This window comes from Brassica napus, chromosome C6, assembly GCF_020379485.1.
Source record: "Brassica napus cultivar Da-Ae chromosome C6, Da-Ae, whole genome shotgun sequence".
Taxonomy (NCBI): Eukaryota; Viridiplantae; Streptophyta; class Magnoliopsida; order Brassicales; family Brassicaceae; genus Brassica; species Brassica napus.
In genome coordinates, this window is record NC_063449.1 from 258,510 (window position 1) to 274,165 (window position 15,656).

The following is a 15,656-nucleotide window of genomic DNA, read 5'->3' on the forward strand; positions in this document are numbered from 1 at the left end:
CGAGACTTGACCTTCTTGTTGTAGTAGCCTTCGATCTGATGCTGATAATTCTAGATGCGTAGCAGAGCTTGGTCGCAGCGTTCTTCTATAGCGTCCAGGGCGTCGAAGAGCATATCGCTGTTGAGTTCAATGTTCTGCCCATCCTCGACCGTCGTAGACTAGTTACATTTACTTCGGCGGGAGCCATGGCTTCGACTCCGTGTGCCATTGAGAAAGGAGTTGATTTCGTTGCTCCTCGAGGAGTTGTCCTATGTGACCAGAGAACACCGTCTAGTTCATCAGCCCAGCACCCTTTTTTCAGGTCGAGGCATTTCTTCAAACCGTCGATTATGATTTTGTTGGTTGTCTCGCAGAATTCTCAAAAAAATTTTGATATGAACTGGGAGCCGTTGTCGGTCACTATCTCGTAGGGTAGGCCGTGGCGACAGATGATGTTTTTCCACACGAACCGTTGGACTTCTGTTTCCTTTATGCTTGCGAAAGCTTCCGCCTCGGTCCACTTCGTGAAGTAGTCTGTCAAGACTAGAACGAAATGTTTCTGTCGAGAACTCGGCATTGGGCCGATTATGTCCATTCCCCATCGCATGAAAGGGTATCGAGCTGTCATCGTTCGCAGCAGCTGCGTCGGGGAGCAGATCGTCGAGGCGTGTCTCTGGCATTGATCGCATCCCTGGGCGTAAGCTTCGCAGTCTGCATTGATTGTTGGCCAGTAAAAGCCGAGACTTTTTACTTTTAAAGCAAGTGCTCGACCTACGGAGTGATTTCCTGCAGCGCCTTCGTGCGTTTCAGCCATGACTAGGTGCGTCTCCTCGCCGTTGATGCACTTTAGAAGCAACTTGGTTGCGGTCCATCTATGGAGCTCTCCATCGAGGACGACGTAATGGGAACTCCGTGTCTTGAGCCATCTCGAAATCCATTTCTCGGGAGGTAGCTTTCCATCAACCAAGTAGTCGATAAATTTTGTCCTCCAGTCGGTGGCGTCAGCTGATTCCGCTTCGAGGATTTGATCCATGGTCGTGGCTTCGGTTATTGATGCTACGACGGTGGTCTCATTAGGAGGTAGATCGATGCTTGGTTTGTCGATCTTGTGGATAGGAATGGTACGTTTCACCTGATCGTGCAGTCTGCTACCTAGGGCAGCGAGGGCATCAGCGCACATGTTCTCTCCTCTGGGTACTTTGGTGAGTTCGAAGAATTCGAAGTCTTTGGCGAGTGCTTGAACGGCCTTGAGGTATGCATCCATCCGTTCGTTACGGGCGTTGTAGTCGCCACTGAACTTACTGGTTACGAGTTGGGAGTCGCAGTACGCGCTGAGGCGTTTTACCTCAACTGCCTTGGCGAGTCGTAGTCATGCGATCAATGACTCATACTCTGCTTCATTGTTCGAAGCGGCGAAGCCGAAGCTGAACGGCTGTCTGATTAACTCTCCTGTTGGGGATTACAGTTGTACTCCCGCTCCTGATCCTTCGTTTGTTGACGATCCGTCGATATGGAGTATCCAATTTTGACTTGGAAAGATTAGATCTTGCTCGAGCTCTGGCGCGAGCTCGACGAGGAAATCTGCGAGGACTTGAGATTTTGCAGCTGTTTGATTCTTGAAAACAATGTCGTGCTCGCTGAGCTCGATAGCCCACTTCGATAGCCGTCCAGATTGATTTGTATTTTGCATCACCGTTCGAAGCGGTTGATTAGTCAGTACTTCAATTGTATGCGAGTGGAAGTAAGGACGCAGCTTTCTTGCCGACGTTACAACGGCGAGGGCCATCTTCTCGAGGGTGGGGTATCGAGTTTCCGGATCATTCATGCACTTGCTCGTGTAGATGATAGGCTTCTGCTCTCCTCGATCCTCTTGGACGAGGACACTGCTGACCGCAGTCGAGGATACGGCAATATAAAGAGAGAGTTTATCAACGGTTTCGGGTTTGGAAAATACGGGAGGAGTCGTAAGATACTCCTTGAGTTGTTTGAACTCCTCCTCGCACTTCTCGTCCCAAACGAAATGTTTGTTCCCTCGCAACAGCTCGTAGAAGGGAAGGCATTTATCCATAGATCTGGAAATGAAGCGATTCAGGGCCGCGATTCTTCTCGTGAGTCACTGGACTTCTCTGCTGGTCTTTGGACTGGGGAGGTCGAGTATGGCGGTGATCTGTTTAGGATTTGCCACAATTCCTCGCTGGGTGACGATGTATCCCAAAAACTCTCCTGAGGTGACGCCGAAGGTGCACTTGGCTGGATTGAGTTTCATGCCATATTCGTTCAATGTTTTGAATCATTCTCTAAGATGGTCTAGATGGTCCGTCGCGCGGAGTGACTTTACCAGCATGTCATCGATGTAGACCTCCATCATGTTCCCCAGTTTGTCGGCGAACATTCGATTGACGAGTCTTTGGTAAGTCGCTCCGGCGTTCTTAAGACCGAAAGGCATTACTTTGTAACAGTAAGTTCCTCTATCAGTGATGAACGCAGTCCTCTCTTGATCATTCGGATGCGTCATGATCTGATTGTAGCCCGAGAATGCATCCATGAAAGTCAGGAGCTCGTTTCCGGCAGTCAACTCAACGAGTCTATCGATATGCGGGAGCGGATAACTGTCTTTTGGGCAATGCCTTGTTCAGATCGTTAAAGTGACGCACACGCGCCACTTTCCGTTCTTCTTCTTGACGACGATCGGGTTAGCTAGCCACTCAGGGTATCACACCTCTGTGATTGAGCCGGCTACGAGGAGCCGCTTAACTTCTTCGTTGACAGCTTTGCTTCGGTCGTGGCCGAGCTTGCGTCTCTTCTGGCGAACGGGCTTGACGGTTGGATCGACATTCAGCTCGTGGGATGTGATGGCGGGGTTTATTCCTTTCATATCCGATGTCGCCCAAGCGAACGTTGATGCGTTCTTCTTGAGGAAGTCAATGATTGCACGTTCCATCTCTTCGTCGAGGAAGGCTCTGACTCAAACTACTTTGCTCTCATCAGAGTCGTCGATGGTGACTTCTAGGATCTCATCTTTTTGAGGTTGATTTTGCTTTGCTACCGCGTTGATGCGGGGAGTCGATTGTTGCATCTTCACCGTCGCAATGAGTAGGTCGCGAGTGGCCTGCTGCTCTCCGCGAAGCGTCTGCACCTGACCGTTTGGTCCTAGAAATTTCACGCACTGATGGTACGTAGAGGACACTGCCTTAACAGAATGTAACCAGGGGGTTCCGAGGATCGCGTTCTAAGGAGCCTTCGTTCGGATGACTGAGAACTTGACTGTGCGTGTCACTCCGCATGCGTAGACGGGGAGTTTGATCATCCCGATCATTGTCTCAAAAGCTCCGTTGAATCCTGTGAGGGAGCGAGATGATGGTTTCATGTCGCGCAAGTCGACTCCCATCTTATCGAGCGTGTCTCGAAAGATCAAATCGACTAAACTGCCAGTATCGATCAAAACTTTAGCGACGTCACACTTCGCAATTCCTACTTCGACTAGTAGGGGGTCGTTGTGAGGTAGGTCGACGCCGATGGCATCGTCTGGTGAGAAAGTGATCGAGGGATCATTCTCAGGTTTTGATGGCCATTTCCTCGAGGTTATTGCCTGTAGTCAATAATCCTTTACAGACCGGACAGAATCACCGCAAGGAGGTGAGCCACCAATGATTACGTCTAAGAAATTTGATTCGACGACTCATTTGTTTCTCAATTCAGTTCTCAAGTCGCTAGGCGAGTCTTCGACAACAGGTAAGTCCTTGACGACGGACGTGTCTTTGATAACAGATTTGTGTTTGTTGAAACTCTTGGATTTCACCTCCTCGAGCCTTCGTCGTAAATCTGAACGCTTTGGTCGATTGAGCTTGATCCTGAGATCTTCTGATTTAGAGTTGAGCTTATCGCGAAGATCGATGACTCGTGGCCTGAGGTGAAATCGAGCATTCGAGTCCTCGATTTTCCTAGCCTTGGACTTTTCGATGATTGAGTGCAGATCGCCGTGTGAGTCGTGTGTGCGATCAGTTGTCTGCGACTCTCTTCTGAGCTTGTTTCTCAAGGCGTTCGACCCTTCTGACCTGACGCTCTCGTTTGGTCGCTTACTGGAGTACTCGTGTGAGTCATGGACTTGTTTGTCCTCTTCTTCATCAGAGGGGGAACTTGGTCGTGCGAGGATGACTTTGACACGTCGACGATTACGAGGTTGCTCTTCTTCGACTTGTGCTTCACCCTCATCTTCTTCCTGCTCTTCTGGCTTGTCATCCTCCGTATGCTTTGGTCGAGTTCCAGACTTATCATGGTTCTTGTGAGCTTTCTTTTCTTTGTTTTTGCTCCAGCTCTTGGTGCTGTTTGGCCTAGGCTTAGGCAACTTGACGTTGGATGTCCCCTTTTCATAAGATGAGAAAAGGGCATCGACCAAGTGCCTGCAACTCCTCGTATCATGCACTTTAGATTTATGGAAGCTGCACCACAGATTTGGCTCAGCTGAGCCAGGACTTGAAGTTGAAGGCGTCGAAGAGGTTTGCGGCTTCTCGTCATTTTCCCAGACGTTCCAACCTTTTTCGCGTACGACGAGAGTCGGTCCTGGAGGCGGGTTTTTATCTTCAACCACATAGACGAAACTCTTCGGCTGGTTAGGCTTGTTGCCTGAGGTGTGCTGACGGAGTTCTTGGCGTGCCTCGGGAGCTTTCGGGGCGGTTGCCGGTTTGGCTGCCGTGTTCAGTTTCTTGAGTATCGCTGCTGTATCTTCCTCCATTCGAATGAAGTTGTTCGACCTAGCGATAGCATCCTGGACCGAGGTGGTAGGATTTCTGTAGAGGTCCTCGCGAAACAAGGACTTGAAGTAGAGGGTATTCATCAGTGCGTCGACGGCGACACTGTCGGGGACTTGAACTTTTGAGGTGACTGCTTTGAACTTTTCCATGAAGTCGCGGAGGCTTTGGCTCGATCCCTGAGATAGATTCCAAAGGTCAGACAAAGTTGCTCCTTGTCTTGTAAACATAATGTACTGCTTGAGGAATGCAGTCGTCAGGTCGTGAAAGTCGTTGATGGAGTCTCGCTCCAATCCAGTGAACCACCCGAGGGCCGGTCCTTGAAGACTCTCGACGAAGAGACGACAGTAACCGGCGTCCCTTTCTTCTTCGGAGAAGTTGGTTCGACCCATCGTGATGTTGAAAGCAGTGATGTGATCAGTTGGGTCCGCCTTTCCGGCTTACGTCGGAAGGCAAATTTTTTCGGTCGGCCGGTAACGAACGTCGGTGATCTTCCGAGAAAAAGGGGTTTTTAGAGTTTCGCCGAGGACGCGTTCGATCAATGGTGTTGAAGTAGGTCCTTCAAGCATCCGGTCTTTCATGTCCAGGACTGATTGCTTAAGTTCGGCGAGTTCCCAGATGGTGATGAGATCGACGCCGCCGGGCATTTGGACATGTACGGCATCCATGTTTGTGGGGTTTCCGGCACTGGCTGTTCTGTAAGTGTCGAACAGTTGTTTTCGGACAGTCGTAGCCGGATCTCCTAAGCCCCCGGCCAACGGAGCTAAAATGGCGGCGATGGCAACGAGTTGCTCTATTGTCGCCTTCTGTGCCATCCTGTCGAGTATGGTTTCTGCGAAGGCTGCTGCTGTTGGAGCGCCTTCAGTCACCGGTGACTCGTCGTCTGCCGGCGAGTCGGGTTGAGTCATGATCTTTTGTTGACGCTACTCTGTCTGCCCCACGGTGGGCGCCAACTGTTTAAACTGAGACTGTCAATAAACTATTGAAGAGAAAGGACGAGTTCTCGTCGGTGGGTCAAGACAAAGACGTGTTTTATTAGATCAATGATTCGAAACAGTGTTACAGTAGTCTAGAGCCGAGCCGATCGTCGGCTCGCAAGTCGAGGAGCCGACTTTCTTTGTTTGTAATCATGTGCCTGGATAATTATCTTGCAGGCCTTTTGGGAAGGCTAAGCCCATACCCAACAGATTGTGGGAACCAAAATTCGCACTGTCGATTTCCGTTTAAATAAGGAAACTAGGAAAACCCTAATTTTCCAGAGGTCCCACACGCCAAGCAATCAGAACACGAAACGAGAACAGTAATAAATTAAGAAATCGAAAAAAGGAGAGCAAGGTAGTTCTTATTCCGAATCTGCGTTTGAGCGTTTACAACAAGGTAAGTGCCTGGGCTACGAGAGCTGTCAGCGAGATTCCTAGTTCTAAAACCCTAAGACGACAAAAACCTAATTGAGTCGTAGCTCGAATAACAAAAACGGAAAATTGCCTAAAATCGCTCTAAGTGCTAAGTTTGCTGTCAAAAGTCCTCTCTCATGCCTCTCGCCTAGGACTCCTTATATACTAACTCCAAGGTCGGTTTACGCATTTCTCCTTCTGCCCTTAAGCCGTCATAGCATAAAAATGGAGATATTCCATTTTTTCCGATCTTCGTAATTATCTTCAAAATTTCGTATTTATTCCCGGAAACTTGACATTTACCTTTACTTGCGAACCAAGCGTAAACCGTCATGCGGCTTACGGGCTGTTGGTTAAGAAATCGTAAGTTGGGCTTCGAATCATGTCTTAGGTCCCTTTGGGCCGTCTTCCGACTCGAAGCATTTATTACGGCTTCTTTCGATAAAGAACGAACTTTCCGCGGTTTTTACGGTAAAGTTTGATCGATAACTTAGAATGGCGGGGAATCGTGAAATGGGTTCGCTACGGTCTTCGGGAGATAGCATCGAAGGGTATACGAGAATGCATGGACTAATATTGTATCGACGTTTTGGAAGAGCTCGGTCGCTACATAGCGACCGAACATTGGTTCGAGCTCGGTCGCTACGTAGCGACCGGGCTCCTACTCGAGCTCGGTCACTACGTAGCGACCGAGTTTCGACTCGAGCTCGACCGAGCTCGGTCACTACGTAGCGACCGAGCGGAGCACGTGTTCGGTCGCTGCGTAACGATCCTTTTCGAGCTCTTTGTCCAATGACTCGCGTTTCCTCCGCAAAGCTTTTCGTAAAGAAGAATCTATTTCGAAAAAGTGTTTGTCGAAGAAGGTTTCTACGTTTTTCTTCTTCGGGGATTTGGACGTTAACTTCGTCGTAACCGTTTTCGACCCCAACAGTTAGCCCCCCAGCTCGTTGGGAGCGTGGATTTCTAGCGAGGTCCCAATGCGCGGTATGGCGAGTTCGGACGAGATTGGTGTATTTGGGCGAAGTTCGTGTCCAAAAATCCGCAAGTAAATAGTAATTTCTCATCCCTATAAGAAGGGAGGTAATTTCTTCACAATCCTCACACTTACTCATTCTCACAGAGAGGTTTTTCTTGAAAATTTCGTTCTCTTTCTCTTTATCATTTCCTTCTTGATTTTAAAAGAAAAACACGAGATGTCGAGTAAGGAGAGAAGTTCGATGAAAGGGTCCTTGCCCGCGAACGTTTCTGAAGAGCTTCGTGTTCCGAAGATGGAATTCGTTCCTCATTCGGTAGACCCAGCCGAGAACGAGGCATGGTGGGTTGCGTGTTACGGTTCGATCACCCCTCCCAAAGAAAAATTGTTCCCGGTCATGAACCATCACCCGGTGGAGGCAGGTGCGCCGAGTAGGAATACCAGTGAATTCCTCGAGGTCATGCGGTCGTTCTACCATATTTCGGACGCGGTGGAATTCAGGGTTCCTCGTCAGGGAGAATGCACTAGTAGTCCCCCGGAGGGCTTCTTTACTTGTTACGAGGCATTCGTAGTGCGTTGCCGTTTGTGGTTCCCGATCCACGAGATCATCGTCCGTGTGTTGGGACGTTTCGGGGTGGCGATAAGCCAACTAAATCCTCTCGGCATCCAGCACCTCAAAGGGATCCTGGTCTTGAGCTACGAGCATGGTCTCTCTCTCACCGTTGATCACTTCGAAGCGCTTCTTCAATTACAGATCATCAGGGACACGGACACGTACAGGCTGGTTCCTCGGAACTTCATGTCAGTGGTAAAGGGGTTCGCTTCTATCTTCAACTCGTGGAGGAAGTTTTTCTTCTTCGTTCGTGTAGATGCAGCGTCCGGTGAGGAGAGTTGTATCCCACTGTTTCGGAGGTTACCGAACGATCGTCCCTTTATCAACCCTCTTGCTTCGTTTCCTGAGGATATTATTGCGATGAGGGATCTGCTCAGGAATGGTCCTTTTTTCTGGACTTCTTTTACGCCGAAGAGAGTTCGAAATGCGCTGAGATTTGTACATCCAGGTCCTGCTTTGGGCGGAGAAACAAGGAGTGATTCCGAACCTGAGGACCAAGGTCCCAATGCCGCTCCCACGATTGTGACGGGGCCGAACTCTTTGAAGGGGAAAGATATTGATCTCGGCGACCTGGAGTTTTCGGTGGACGACTGCATGCTTCCAGGATGGGATCCGAACCTTGCTTCCGGCGATGGAAGCGGTACGAGCGAGGTCCCTATTCCGGACTTCGATGATTTCTTCGCTGTTCTTCTGTCGGGTTTTGACGCTCCTCAGGCCACGAGCGAGTCAGGGAGGCCGAAAGTTGTTGCGGAAGGATCTCATATCCTTAACGGGGTATAAACTTTAAGAATTCTGACGATCGTTATTATTATTTTTTGCTTATAACGTGTCAATCGGTTTTATAGGGTTTGAACTTGCTTGGATTGGCCATTGAGGCGAGCCATAAAGAGGCCATGATCTATCGCTTTAAGGCGGAGAAGGCGGAAAAGGATCTTGCTCGCATGCGAGACGAGATGCTGGCGCGAGAAGCTCAACTCGCTCGTGATCATGCCAGGGCTGTTCGTAGGGCGGAATGGAAGGGCAAGAGGAAAATCTTCGAGGTGATGAAGACTCGCGCTTCTCAATTCCAGGTTGAGTACGGGAATCTTAAGGGCGCTTTCAACTCGCTGGGCGACTTCCGTGAGTGTCGCGGCTCCGTCGGGAGCCTTTGGAAGACGCAGGAAGATGACTATGTTTTCGAGAGGGAGATGGAGTTAATGAAGGGTGGCATGAAGGATCATGCTCACGCTGAGGCGACCATTCCCCCGATCGATGGGAAGATTCAGGGATTCTGGGATCCCATCCCGGGTTCCCCTGATACCGTAGAAACTACGACTGATTTTGCCGGTGACGATGAGGAAGTGAACTTTCCCGCGGATGCATTCGGAGCTTCCTTGTCCGGGACTTTTAACTTCGATCTGTGAGTGTTTTGACGGGAAGGATTTTTTTCCTTTATCTAGTATTTAGCGGCCGAGTGTGGCCTTTGTTCATATATGTCTGGCCGAGTGTGGCTTTCGAACTTTGTGTGGGCCTATTTTGGACGTTTTTGTCGGGATTGGCCGTTGGTGGCTTTGAACCCCTACCGCTATGCAGTTTATATAATGGATGATTGTTTGAGTTACTTTGTTTAGAGTGGGTTTTGAAGTAAACATGAGTTGTCTTCTCTTATTTATCTTCGTTGAGGCGTTCAATCTGTTAGTTTGTTCGAGACGTGAGTTTTCGTAAAAAAATATTTACGATCTTTCGGGAACGTTGAGATATGAACGAAGAGACATGTTTTAGGATCTCGTATCGTTTAGATATCATGTCTTTGAGATGTCTGAGACCAATGCGATGGGTTTAGGGCAAGACCTAGGTTTACTCTCGGTTTTAAGGTTTATGCGGTGGCTAGCCGGCTATCTGTTTTCCTGTTGTGATTTCTTCCTGATTCGTACCGGTTTAAAGTCCGTGATAGGTTCTCGGCTTATACGACTTGTATGGTACGAATCGAGCATCTTTCCAGAGATAATTTTTAAGCCAACTGGAAGTGCTAGACCAAAATTTCAGATTTTTTTTGTAGCGCGCTTTCGTCCTTGTGTTGGGCATTTAAAGATCAAAAGAGTGATCAAGTTGCGTTTGTTTAAGACGGCTGATGTGTTCGTCGGGGCCAATCGACGAACGGAGTGTAAGATTTGTAGTGGTCGCATTCGGACAATTTGTTCGTATCATCTCGATTTTTAACTTGGCGACGTCTCGCAGTTATTTCGAAGACTATACGTATATTTTTGGTGCTGAAATGAGATTGTTTTGCGATTTTGTCTTAAAAAGGAGCGACGCATATAGATCGTAAAAATTTTCGAAATCTCTATAGAATTCGATTACAATAACGCATCTTTTCCTATGTGGGAGTATACGAGTATACGCACCCACTCCCCCCCCCCCTTTTTAGAGAGGGGGATAGCTGAACTCGTCTTTCGACGAGCCGCCTACGTACCCCTTTTGAGGATCAAGCCATCTCGTAGTTCTGTTTTATGCCGCGAGCGTTTTCACTCGGCTGTTGTCGCCGTGCTGACCGCCTTGATCGTAGCTGGGTCAGTGTTCTCTTCCGGATGTTCCGGTTGAGTTGTAGTGTCGGCTTCGGACTCATGTTGAGTTTCGACACCCGAAGCGTCTGCGTCAGCAGACGATGTTAAATCATATTTTCTCGAAACGTTGTTGGTTGAAGATTTATCGATCTTCGTGCGTTTACGATTTGCCGTTGCAGAGGTTGTCATCTGTCTTAACTTGTGTTCCGCGAGGAAGCACAGTCGCGACTATTTCTGACATCCCCAGATAGCTGCGACTCCGTTTGGGGTCGGGAATTTGACGCCCAGGTGGTACGTCGATGGAACGGCTTGCATAGCGTTGAGCCATGGGGTTCCCATGATCACGTTGTAGATGGCAGGATGATCGACTACCGCGAACTCGATGATTTTTTTGATCTCCTTGGCCATGACTGGGAGCTGGATCGATCCGAGGGTCATCGATACTTCGCCCGAAAAGCCCATGAGCGGTTTCGGAGTTGGAGTTACTTCTCCGAGTTCGATGTTCATCCGATTGTGAGTGTCGCGGAAGATTACATTGACCGTTGTTCCCGTGTCAATGAGTACTCTTCCGACTTCCAGATCTCGTATGACGAGGTCTATGACGAGCGGATCGCAGTGAGGCTGATCGATCCCGCCGGCTTCCTCCTTTGTGAAGGTGATTAAGCAGTTCTGATCATCTCGGGTAGGAGACCATGTAGGCCAGTTTGCACTTGACTCCGCCTTCCGCTGGTAAGCCTTGGTGGCCGAAACCGTATCGTTGCAGAATTGCGATCCTCTGATGATCATGTTGACTCTACGACGATTGTTATTGTTTCCTTTGTCGTCTGGCCTCCTGCCGCGTTTATCCCCAGATTGGTTTCTTTGGGGAGATCTCTCCGCGGGAAGATTTCTGTCCGGCTTCGGGGGGCGATCGGTCTCGAGGATGAGATCTTTCACACTGGTCACTTCCGAGAGTTCTCCGGCTAGTAGCTTCGCGGCCAGCCTTGCTCCCAAGACCTTGCAGTTAGTCGTGGAGTGTCCTCGGGACTGGTGGAACTCGCAGAAGGTGTTTTCATCATATCCTTGGTTGCGAGTCCATGTGTTACCCGTGGTTCGGCCCTGGTCTTAGCCGATCGCGTAATTATGCGCTCCTTGGAGTTCTTCCCCCTCGTGATGGACGTACTTGTCGTTACGAGGGATCTTCTTCCTCGTTTTTGGGTCTACATCTTTTGAGGATGATCTCGCTGACTTATGTTTTTGCGATAATATTTTCGTTTCTTCCTCGATCATGATGTAGTCCGTCGCCTTGTGGAGGGCATCTTGGATCGTCCGCGGTTTTTCGAGGGATATCCATTTTCTGAATTTCGACTTGTACCAGAGCGCCTTTCTGAGCGCATCGATGGCCACCTTGTCGCTTATCCCGCTGACCCTGGACATTACCAACTTGAATCGGCTGATGAACTCACGGAGGGGTTCCTCTTCCCTCTGGGACAGACTCAAGAGATCGACATCGAAAGTTTCTCTATCTATGAACATAGAGTATTGCTTAAGAAATTCCGATGCGAGTCTTTTCCCGCGGACTTTAGTGGTTCCGCGGGGGAGGATTGCTCGTGTCCTTGCCGTTAAAGTTTCAAATTGTTTGGTCAAGGTGCTCACGAGCTTATCCTGTTCTTCCGACCTTTTTTCGTAGGTGGCGAACATCTTTTTAAACTCCTCGAGCGCCGCGGCGTTGGCTGGTTCGTTGGCCGCGGATATGTCCGCTGCGGGAGTGTGGAGATCAGTGCTGCTGCCTCCCCCCCCCCCTCCTCTAGCGCCAAACTCTGGTTGAGCGTGATGTGGTTGAGAGTTAGATTGATCCGTACCCCCCCCCCCTCCTTCTAGCGCCAAACTGTGGGAACCGAAATTCGCACTGTCGATTTCCGTTTAAATAAGGAAACTAGGAAAACCCTAATTTCCCAAAGGTCCCGGATATCTGCTAATACCACACGCCAAGCAATCAGAACACGAAACGAGAACAGTAATAAAATAAGAAATCGAAAAAAGGAGAGCAAGATAGTTCTTATTCCGAATCTGCGTTTGAGTGTTTACAACAAGGAAAGTGCCTGGACTACGAGAGCTGTCGGCGAGATTCCTAGTTCTAAAACCCTAAGACGGCAAAAACCTAATTGAGTCGCAGCTCGAATAACAAAAACAGAAAATTGCCTAAAATCGCTCTAAGTGCTAAGTTTGTTGTCAAAAGTGCTCTCTCATGCCTCTCGCCTAGGACTCCTTATATACTGGCTCCAAGGTCGGTTTACGCTTTTCCCCTTCTGCCCTTAAGCCGTCATAGCATAAAAATGGAGATATTCCATTTTTTCCGATCTTCGTAATTATCTTCAAAATTTCGTATTTATCCGCGGAAACTTGACATTTATCTTTCCTTGTGAACCAAGAGTAAACCGTCATGCGGCTTACGGGCTGTTGATTAAGAAATCGTAAGTTGGGCTTCGAATCATGTCTTAGGTCCCTTTGGGCCGTCTTCCGACTCGAAGCGTTTATTGCGGCTTCTTTCGATAAAGAACGAACTTTCCGCGGTTTTTACGGTAAAGTTTGATCGATAACTTAGAATGGCGGGGAATCGTGAAATGGGTTCGCTATGGTCTTCGGGAGATAGCATCGAAGGGTAGACGAGAACCCATGGACTAATGTTGTATCGACGTTTCGGAAGAGCTCGGTCGCTACGTAGCGACCGAACATTGGTTCGAGCTCGGTCGCTATGTAGCGACCGAGCTCTGGCTCGAGCTCGGTCGCTACGTAGCGACTGAGAGGGATGGACGTTCGGTCGCTACGTAGCGACCGAGCCTTGGCTCGAACTCGGTTGCTACGTAGCGACCGAGCGGAGCACGTGTTCGGTCACTGCGTAACGATCCTTTTCGTGCTCTTTGTCCGATGACTCGCGTTTTCTCCGCAAAGCTTTTCGTAAAGAAGAATCTATTTCAAAAAAGTGTTTGTCGAAGAAGGTTTCTACGTTTTTCTTCTTCTGGGATTTGGACGTTAACTTCGTCGTAACCGTTTTCGACCCCAACACAGATGCTCACCGGAGATTGATCGGTGAGGTATTCCTTCTTCGTAGCCAGGTGCAGGACTTGCCGGGATTTACTAGTTCTGCAAGTGAAAGCCTCGGCTAGATGGGCGCTCATGAAGGAATGGCTGGAAAAGCTTGTGGAACATTGGAATCAGGAATAAGAGTATTGGCGTCATCTGTTCCTATCTGGAGGGATCAACCATCAGTCGGGTAGCTTCTCCTAGGCTGCAACCCCGAGATCCGTTGTAGGGTCGCGATTTTTGGAGAGCCTTCTTTCTGAATGATTCCTTTCTTTATTTTTTGAGACTCTGGTTTTGTTGCTTTTTTGAATAAAGGCTCTTTGTAGCCCCCTTTCATTTTATGAATAATGAAGCTTCATAGTTTTCCCTCTTTATTTACTCCTTCCTTTTGCTTCGCATGCTTCTGATAGTAGTGTTTTACATGTTTCTTCTTAAGAGGATATCCTTCCTCCTGTTTCCCTATCGAGGTGGGACTTTGTAGCCCATGATCCCTCTCTTTCCTTAGGTTGAATAGTAGGATCCCGGGAGATGGGCTATAAACCCGGAGGTTTTGAGCTAAAATATGGACTCTTGGAGTCTGAAGATTGATCTCGTAAACGGAGGTTGCGTGAGGGCCTGGGGGTCGTCTAGGGACCCAGAGGTCGTGGAGGATCCCATAGGTTCTCCTTTGATCCTGAGATCGTATTCGGGACCCGGAGGTTCCCCTAGACCATGAGGTCTTATTTGGGACCCTGAGGTCCTTCTCTAGATCCTGGGATCATGGCTGGAGCCCGGGGGCGGTATAGAAACCCGCAGATCCTTTGATAGATTCGGAGAACATAGTCCGAACTCGGAGGTTTTCGAGATCGTGATCAGACCCTGAGGTCGTGTAAGAGCACAGGGTTTTCCTTTAGATCGGATCGTATGGGGACCCTGGTGTTTGTATTTGGACCCTGAGGTCGCATGGGAACCCGGAGGTTCTTAGGGATGTGATAACCCTGATGCGCCCTTGGCTGCACACGGGTTCTAGCTTCTTTTTGATTTGTTTCGTTTTGGCCAACCTGAGGCCATAAGGAACCCGGAGGTTCTTCCTTATATCCTTAGATCTTTGATCGGAACCCGGATGCTATAAGGGAACCCGGAGGTTCTTCCTCAGATTCTATACATAGGACCCAAAATCGTATGGGGAACCTTGGGTTTCCTCTTTATATCGGGAGCTTGCATAAGGACACGGAGTTCCTTGGGAACCCGGAATATTTTGCTGTTCACAGGGACCGTACTCCGCATTCCTAGGCAAGGCTACTACCGGTATCTGTTTGGATTTTGCATTCTGCCGCTCGGAAGCTAGCCACTATCGAGTTCCTATGATGTATTCTACTTCTGCAGGAAGTCACTGACAGGCTTAGAGGGTGCTTGTAACACCCCCGAACCGTCCTAGACATATGGTCGATCAACCAGCCAACAATCAAACAAGAACATGACCGATCGACCGTCCCACACCCAGAGTTGGAGATGAATGAGGCAACCGGCCAGCCAACAATCAAACAAGAACATGACTGACCGTCCAACCCAACACCATGGTCCGGAAGCACTACGTTATTGGTTAGGGACGAACCGGTCAGAGTCACAAAATTTACTCCACGACCTAGACCAGTTCATCCACTAACTCGTCCCGCTAAGTCAACGCCGAAGGCTTTGCAACCAATACCAAGAGTTAGAGTTTTCCGTTTTCGTAGATCAAGGCCTAAGGGTTTTCAACCCGTACCATAACCTAAAGTTGTGCTAGACCGGACTAGTAGTCAAATATTAGAGTACTCATGAAGCGCATATAAAACAATTACTTTATTGATTTAGGAAAATTAATACAGAGAATAATTCAAGACTGGGCCCGGCTAATGCCAAATCGAGCCAACAAAACCCATAACACAATACCATTTACAAAAGGCATGAAATCTACTCTGGCGGTCCTAACGTCCAGCACCAAGCTATCCGATCATCCTTACCTAAAGCGACCTGCAAAAAGGACAACAGAGTTGGATGAGTAACTTAATGCTACAATGAGCTATGGCCACTACCCGCAACCTAGACTCTAACCCAGAAAACCCAAATAACAATCCATCTAGCCCTAGCATTCAATAAATGCTAAGGCTATGCAAACCGTTACTAAGTTAGACTTGGCCTCTTGCAATGATCTAGCTTCAAGTAACGGGAACATACATTAAAACAAGTCAACAGCCAATCCCTAGTTAATCATGTATACGCCGAGGTTCCGTATCATGTAGTGTTAGACATCATAGACTAGACAAGTATCAACAACCGGTCGACCAACATCAAACAAGAACATCAACCATGATACCACATAGC